Source organism: Arachis duranensis, chromosome 2, assembly GCF_000817695.3.
Source record: "Arachis duranensis cultivar V14167 chromosome 2, aradu.V14167.gnm2.J7QH, whole genome shotgun sequence".
NCBI classification, from domain to species: Eukaryota; Viridiplantae; Streptophyta; class Magnoliopsida; order Fabales; family Fabaceae; genus Arachis; species Arachis duranensis.
In genome coordinates this window covers 16,201,925-16,210,634 of record NC_029773.3, presented here as the reverse complement: position 1 = coordinate 16,210,634, position 8,710 = coordinate 16,201,925, and the positions used below count along the sequence as shown (strand labels likewise).

At 34.4% G+C, this 8,710-nt stretch overlaps 1 pseudogene; it reads right to left on the bottom strand.

The window, feature by feature from the left end:
- Positions 1-4,825: 4,825 nt before the first annotated feature.
- On the bottom strand, positions 4,826-5,615 carry LOC107473760 (eukaryotic translation initiation factor 5-like; annotated as a pseudogene).
- Between the last annotated feature and the right edge of the window lie 3,095 nt (positions 5,616-8,710).

The following is an 8,710-nucleotide window of genomic DNA, read 5'->3' as shown; positions in this document are numbered from 1 at the left end:
TTCAGTAATAATAATAATAATAATAATAATAATAATAATAATAATAATAATAATAATAATAATAATAATAATAATAATTACCATATCACCACAATCTTCATAATCACCACTCTCATTTAGATCTTCATGGAGATGAAGATATCCTTACCGACAGTGCACCTCTAGAATGGGCTTTGCTTCTCATTGTGCTTCCTTGGCCTTGCCACCGACCTCTTTGTTGCTGCTTTCAATAAAGGAGTATGCATCCCCCCTTTCTCTTTCTTTTTCTCTCTGTTTTGCTCTCTAGTAAGTAATATATCGAGCTTCTTGCTTTGATGGGATTATTCGGACTTGTTCTTATGGCTAGTCGCATTTTTTTTAAATAAGTAAGTTCACATAATTGATATAGATTCTAAGATCAACAAGGTTTTTTCATGTTTATGGTGTGAGAACCTTAATCTCAATGGTTAGAAATAACGATGTTTAGGATAGGTAGTTAGAAAGATTAACACTTCTGAGATCCAGATCATGTTTAAACATTTTAAATATAATATATTGAATTTAATCTGATGGTATGTAATCATGTTGTCTGCCGTATGCTATGCTTTTACTGGTCAGGTGCGGTGCTGCCAAAATATTTAAGTATTTCTCTAATATCAGTAATGGTTCTGTTTCAATGGTTACAGGGTCGGTTGGTTTAGGAATTAGATAAAACAGGGTCTGTTTTTATCGTTATCTTGTATGGCATTGAAGATATCAAAACCTTTGCTCCTGAAGGCTAATGAGTTCAAGTGTGTGAATACTTTTATTTCTCTAAGAAAGAACACATTGCAACTGTGCTTAACTACTGTATAATTGTCAGTGTGATGTGTACATATGGAAGTATAGTCACTGTTGTTTTAGTCAACACATGGTTCAATGATTAACAGAACAATGTATTTTATTCAATTTGCTTCCAGAGTTGGCGTGTTTGGAGAGTCTTGAGATTTCTTGCAGTAAAGTCACTAATTTTGGCATCAGCTTTCTAAAAGGTACTTTCCGTTTCCTTGTATTTTTGTGGTGTTTCAGAACAATCAGGATTTTTTATTTTATAGGTTCAACCTAGCATTTTCATCTTCTTCCATGGATTTTTCTTTGTTTTCTGTTTTTATGTGAATATATGGTTATAATTCTGAATGCAGCTATCAACCAATCAGTTTGTCTTTTCGGGGAAAAAATTTCAGTTATATATCCAATCTTCCTTGTGCTTCATTTCTTTGATGTAGACTTCAGTTGTATAAATCATTCTTGGAAAAGTCTCTTTATTTTTCCATTTGTCCTTGTAATTTCTGTAGTTGATATTGTTTATCTTAGTAAGTAGACATGTTGCAGTGTGAACTATAAACAGTACTGATATACAATACTAGCATCTCAGCTTGCCAGTTTGAACAGAATTCTTGAGTTTCAGTATGTCAAAATTATCTATGCTTCATTAATTTTCGATGATATCCTGGTTCATTTCAGGGTTGCAAAAGCTTTCCTTACTAAACTTGGAAGGGTGCCTTGTAACAGCTGCATGCTTGGATTCTCTTGTAGGTTTAATTGCTTGATATACTTTTATGCTTATTATGTTGCTGATCTAGAAAATTGGTCACTTTATTATATTCCCTACAAACAATACAACTATACAACTACTAAACCTATAAACCAGCCAACATATTTAAGGATATCCTGCAGTGGTGCCATTGTGAGAATGGTTGAATTCTTGTCTTCTCTCTCTCGATAACTCTGCATCACCCTCCAAAATGATACTTCTACACCCCACATTCCAAGCAAATAATAAACCCTCCTGTTCATGGTTCTTCATTTTATATGTAGGTTTGATTTGTTCTTGTACATAATAAACACAAGAAATAACCGGTACCAAACCTGCTTTGAATTTTAATATCTGATTTTAACACGTTTTCTTTATCTGAGGTAAAAAATGTATTAAGAAAATAGGATAAAAAATAAATAAATTAAAAAAGAAAAAGGAAAGAGAGACGATTAGTTTAAATTTCTGTAACAGAAATGGGGCCAAATAGTCATGAGTAGCTCAATTAGAAGTACTACTATAGTAGCCCAATTAGTTGTAGTATGCTTTGGAAGTCTACAAAACTATTTTTCTTAAGAAAAAATGAAAAAGAAAGAAGAAAGAAGCTGCTTTGAGAAGGACAAATGTGTTTGAACAAATTTTCATGATAGGGTTAGAATACAGATACTATAATTTAATCAGTTTTTACAACACCAACATAATATTATCTTTTTATCAAAGTGACCCCAAATAATACATATTTACAATATTTACTTGCTAGGCATTGAAAACTTGGTAAAAATTATTTGGGTATAAGAACCTCTATCTATAATACAAAGGCATTTTGTATGATAACTAGGAAGAAGTGGTTTATACTTTATACCAAGAATAAGCTATTCAAGATGACCATAGAATAAAAAACAATTTTTTTCTTCTTTTTTAATTTATTTATAGGAACTAACAAGTAACAATTACTTCTTGCACATGACATAAATTAGGGGGATTGGAAATATGACATTAGTAAAGAAAATCAATGAGTAAGGTACAAGTCTCATTAGGGAAGTGAAATCTTCTATCCCATTTTCGGATTTTCCTGTCTCCTTAGTTCCTTCAATAAAAATCTAACACCTGTAAAATCAACCTCCCTTTTTCTTCTATTTTAAGATTTTCAAACCCAACATCTTCAAAATCATTCACACAGAAAAATAGGATAGAAGATTTGAGTTCCCAACTACAAGCACCTTGTTCATCAAAATTGCACTAAACAAGTTTCACTTTTTTAAATATATAGATTTGTTCACCACCAGAATCTAGTACGTACAAGGCTATACTGAAAAGATAACTACTACCCTAAACTCAAAAACTGGAGGAAAAAACAGAATGTGTAACCACCTAATCACAATCTCTTAAAAGCATTCTATCAACCCCTTTCACTGTGCTGTGCTGGATCTAAGGCTATCAATGATCCAAAAGGTTAGTTAATATGATCTTGATATCTTGAGCAGAAACTGTTCTAATTATCATTATTGTTATTGTTGTTGTTATTATTATTATCATCATCAATGCTTTTTATAGGAAAACTCTAGTTACTAATGATTTTTATATGAAAACTCTATCCCTATAGCACTTTGAATATTTGTATATTTACCAAATATTGCTCTGATATCTCTTAACAGTTGTGGGCTTTATTAAATCATAGTGTTAAGACTCTCTATTTAAGTTGAATTTTTAAGACTGCTTATAGTAGTGCTTGAGTTTATTCATCTAGAGTGGGCAACAACTTTAAATACTGTAACTTGGATGTTGCAGAATATTTGATAATTTAAAATGTCTTACTGATTGTAGATGTAATTTTCATTATCCCACCCCTTCTTTTTCTCCCCTCCTTTCTTTTTTCTCCCGCTTTTTCCTTTAATTCTCTGTACATTGATCAACTGTCATGGTTTTGATGGCAGTTTTGCTTCAAAAATCTCTAGATGCACCAGATCCTCAAGTTGTTGAAGATGCATGGAACACGCTTGTTCAGATGCGTGCAATGGAAAAGACTCCAAGGGGCCGTTATGAACCTACATTTTATGGACAATTGATAGCTAGTTGTCCTTTGTCGTTTGATGCTTCTGTTCTAGTTCTGAAATTTGGGAATGCTGGTATGATACGTGAGGCCATGTTGCTGGGTATAATGATGGATACACAGCCTATACCCATTCTTCATCCAGGTGGTTGTTGGGGCTACAATTGGTTCCATTATGTCTCTTGTGTGGTATTGGCTATGGAATGCTTTTATTCAGGATGCATATCAATCCTCTTTGTTTGTTAGGATCATTGGTTTATCAAGTTCTACAGGAATTTGCATTTGTTTTGTTGTATTTGTGATCCGTCATTGGCTTAAAGATGACTAAAACCACACTAAACCTGTTGTAACATTGCACTAAATTGTGTTGGTTAATGAAATATTATTTTGTATATCAAGATTGAAGTATTTGTTATATACCAGCAAAAGCAATGAGGGTAATACTTAGTTATTTATCAAGATTGAACCTCTTCAGATAGGACAATACTAGTTAGAAGCAATGAGGATTAATCCAAAAACTACTGAATTGTTGCCACTACATTATGATAAGTTTATTGACAAGTAGGGGACTAGTAGTATACTTAAATCGTTTGGAAATATGTAAATGTTGTTATTATGTGATTTATTTTCTTAAACTTATTGGCTTGATTAATGGGGAAGGACCTGAATAATTTAGATAAGGTTATTATTCAAATATCAGTGTTATTTAGATACCAAAAATACACTTCTTGATTAGTACATACTAACATTTACTGAAGTGCGTAATTAAGGTGTGAAACACATGATGACCTTCGTGGTACATGTGCAAGGATTTAGTTGCTCAGCTTCAGAATGATGAGACCAAGTCCAAAACACATTTAAAAGATAGTCCAAATTTCAACAACATTTATTCAAAGTTGGTACCAATCAAAGTCACATAAAACCTTTCTCACCACTTTAGGAGCGTCACTGGTTGTGTGCAGTTAGGACAAGGTGATGCTACTTCTGCTGTAATATCAACACTGGTTGTGTGCAGTTAGGACAATGTGATGCTACTTCTGCTGTAATATCAAGTTCTGTTGTAAGTTGTAACCTAGTCAATCGAAAAAAATGGCTTCTTTTTGTTTAGTTTTGTTGAAATCCTAAAACCATAAAAATATGCATCTTCACAACTACTTTCACTTCTCCATGTTTGTATTTTTATCCTTTCAAATATAGCAATGCCTAAGACTAAGAAGCAACAATAAACTGCAAAACTAACATCAGTGTTACATTTATATCTCATGGTTTTGCTTAAGAAGCAAGTACAAGCCATCTAAAACATCAAGAACCACTTAAGTATTATACAGGAGAAGCAGAAACGACCAAAACCAGAGTTCTATAACATATAGCTAACTAGTTTAACCCTCCTGGATGGACAGCATTCTGATTCTGATTCATCTCTAAGAGAGAAACTAATTCAACAAACGAAAATACTTAAAAGAAACACTAAAATCCACATTAAACCCTTGAATATGCGGTTCCACTAATTCAATAACTAAGCACAAACTTTTCTCATTCTTCCTCCGATTCTGATTCAGCATTCCGAAGACAATCAATGAATGGTTGAGCATTCTTCCATATCTAAGAGTCCTTCTTATCACCCTTCAGTCCCTTTGAATACCAATGCACGACGTGCTCTTCCTCCACCAAATCAACATCATAGATGGCTTCAGAATAAGTGCAACCTCATTCAACTCATTGCTACCTTTCTTGTAACAGAACTCCTCAGCAACATTGAGCAATAACAGCTGCGATCCCTCGTCATCTCCAGCAACTGCACCAGCAAGGTGATTCTTCCTCTTGGTAGCTTCTTTTCCAAACGCCTTTTTGACAACATCAAATAATCCTTCAAGAAGTGCATTCATCTTCTCCTGAGCAGATACAGGAAATGCAGCAATATGTGACTGTAATTCCTTCGCTGTAACACCTTTCTTCAAATATGCTTTCACTTCCCTGACCACAGTTGCATAGTTCAGTGTCACCATTCTCAGAACCCTTGCATATCAGAGCATATCAGAATCAATATTCAAGATCATTAACAATCCTAAATCACAGTAATGACCAATGATAACAACAATTGAAAAAGCAAGATGAAAATTTATAGATTAACTAACGAATTAAAAGTTTAAAACAAGAATTACAGTTAAAAAAACTTCTAAGGAAAGCAGAGATTGTAGTATCGTTGTGAAAAATCTAACCTCGACCAGGCTTAGTCAAGGGGGAAGATGAATGTACTTACCTGCTCAATCAATTAAGGAACGAACTAGATCCTTCAAGACAGAGCACAGAGCGGGACAAAGAGCACGACAGTGGGGCTGACGCGGTGGAACAGAGGCGACGTGGCGGGACAGTGGTTGCGCGATGGAGGAACGGTGGCTTCGAAGTTCGAATAGCGCCGGAGACGAGCGGCAAGCAAGGCGGTGGCTTCGACGGCGGTGGCTGGACGAATCATGTGTGGGAGTGAGGGAGGAGCTCGAGTTGGAGAGGAAGGAGGAGGATGGTCGCTTGAGTGAGAGAGTGGCAGAGTGCTTCGTTTGTATTTTCGGGAAGAGCTAAGGCTTGCTCTTGCTATGTGTTCTTTGTTGTCTTTCAAAGGAGGGGGTGTTTTGGTGGGGTGAGGGGAGTAACTCGCGTGGGGTGGGTGGGTTTTCTTTTTTTTTCCTTAACAAAATCAAAACGACGGCGTGTTATACAAACGGGTCGGTTCCCGGTCCGGTCCAACCGGGCGGTTCAACGGTTTTCTAGCAATTTTGTCATCAGCGGTTTTAGTAGGAGGAGCAGACCGTTTTCTACGTCGGTTCTCGATTAAACTGGTTCAATTGGCCGGTTCGGTCCAGTTTTTAGAACATTGTTCCACAATGAACGAAACAGCGCCGTTTGGTGAAGTTTTTTTGAAAACCGGTCGGGTTCCGGTTCGGTTCGACCAATTGGTTCCTAGTCGATTCGACGGTTCAATAACGATTTTTTAATTTAGTGGTTATAGCTTCTAGCCAAACCGTCATGCTCACCGGTTCACGGTTCGACCGCCCAAGACAGATCTCTCCATTGCTAAAAAAAGGAAAACAGATTCACTTGCTCCAATCAATATTCATGGATTAGAGCTACCTAGTATGAGTACTAAGTAATAAGTAGTTTATTATTATTATTATTATTATTATTATTATTATTATTATTATTTCACTAATAACAGTTTTTTTATACATTTAGTGGGTGCAAGTCTATTTTAGACCAACAGCTTCAATGGGTTTGGACGATACTGAACTTGCAATTGCAGCATACTTGTATGGTAATCATTTGATGGATAAGTAAGTAAACTCAATTAGAATTTTATTTGTTAACGGTGTTGTTAATTTGTTTAGCTATTTTTATTTATGTTAAATTATCTTTGGCAGCTACGAGGAGGATATAGTATTTTCAGAGCTTACAGCTCGCAGAGACGTATTCAGGAGCTTACCCTTTGTACAAATTAAATTAGAGTTTCATTCTTGTTTCAATTTCTGTCTCCCACTTTGTACCAAACAGAATACTGAGATTTATTTCAATTTCTATCTCTCAATCTGAGTTTTTCAATCTCTATCTCTCTACCAAACGCTACCTTAGAGAATTAGGAAGTAATTAAGGATAGGGAATGTTAAAGGTTTCGGAGATGTTATATTCTTAGAAAATACTGACTAGTTTTTTTTGTTGATTCAATACAATATGGGAAATTTCGTAAAGTTTCTTACCGAGACAACATACACACTCTCAATGGATCCTCCGCACGCTGGGCATACCTCTTCCGTGCGTGTTTCTCGTGGCGGGAACAGAACAACAAGGAAAGACCTGGCTGACCTGCCCAATGCTTGTGTTTCCTTAATTTGACTCAAGTAAAAATCTTTTCACAACAAATTATTTATAATCAAATTCTAATTCCTTGACAATTTAATTTTTCTTAACTTAATTAATCACCAATTTCTTGGTCAATTAATTAAGAGAAAAGATGAAGAACGTTTTTTATTTAAAGCCACACAATTTTCAAAATACTATTCCTAGTCAAGTTAAAAATCATGACAAACAGTTTAGAGCTAATTTCAATATTAAATTTTCTAAAGTAATAGCGGAATCCGAGACAAAATTAGAATATTTTCTAATACTTCTAACCATTAAAGATGAAGAACGAAACTTAATCCTGAAAAAGTAGAAAAACATGAATCAAAATAAAGAAGACACTTGCATTACTAATCTATAAAAATAAAATAGAGCTCCTAACATTTAACAAGAGAGGTTTAGTTACTCATGGTAGAGAAGAAAATAACTAAAACTAAAGAAGGAGATATTTGGTCAAAGATGATCTCTATTTTGTGAACCTTGTTTATTTATTTATATCTAACTTCCTACCTAACTGAAATTTAAAAACTAATCTTATCTTTTAGAGAGAAAGATAACTTATTTAAATTTAAATTTAATCTAATCTAAATCCTAACAACAAAATCGTATCTTTCTAGAAGAGGTTGTTGCTAACTAATCATTTAAATCTTGAATCTTGACTTGAATTGAAATTTCCTAGGAGTTAGTTAGGCATTTGGTGGTGGGCTTGGTGTACTTAGCGATGGGCTTTGAAGCTCTTTGGATTGTTGGGAGTGAAAAGTGCACTTGGAGTTTTGGCGCCCATTACTTGGAATTTTGGTGGAGTTGGGCGTTAGGGGTGTTCGCAGTGCGGTTTGGTTCGGTTTTTTTATCGAGGCCATCCGAACCAAACCAAACTAATTAAAATCGGTTTGGTTTAGTTCGGTTTATTCAGTTTTTCAATCGATTAAAAAAATATACTATCATACTATTTCACAAAGTCATAACATTGAAATCGACAAGCACAAATACACAATAGCTAACAAAGTCTTGATCCAATGAAATTTAACGATAAAAGGAATTCAAATACGATAATTAAAGAAGTTTAAAAGTTCAGTAGTCATTACAACTGAAAATAAAAATAAATTTTCATTAAAAGATAGCTAAGTTATGGTGTCTTCTCCAACAAAATAGCTAAACTTCTTAATGCAAACCAACTTGAAATAAAAAAGTAGTTACATAATAAGAATAATAATAATAAT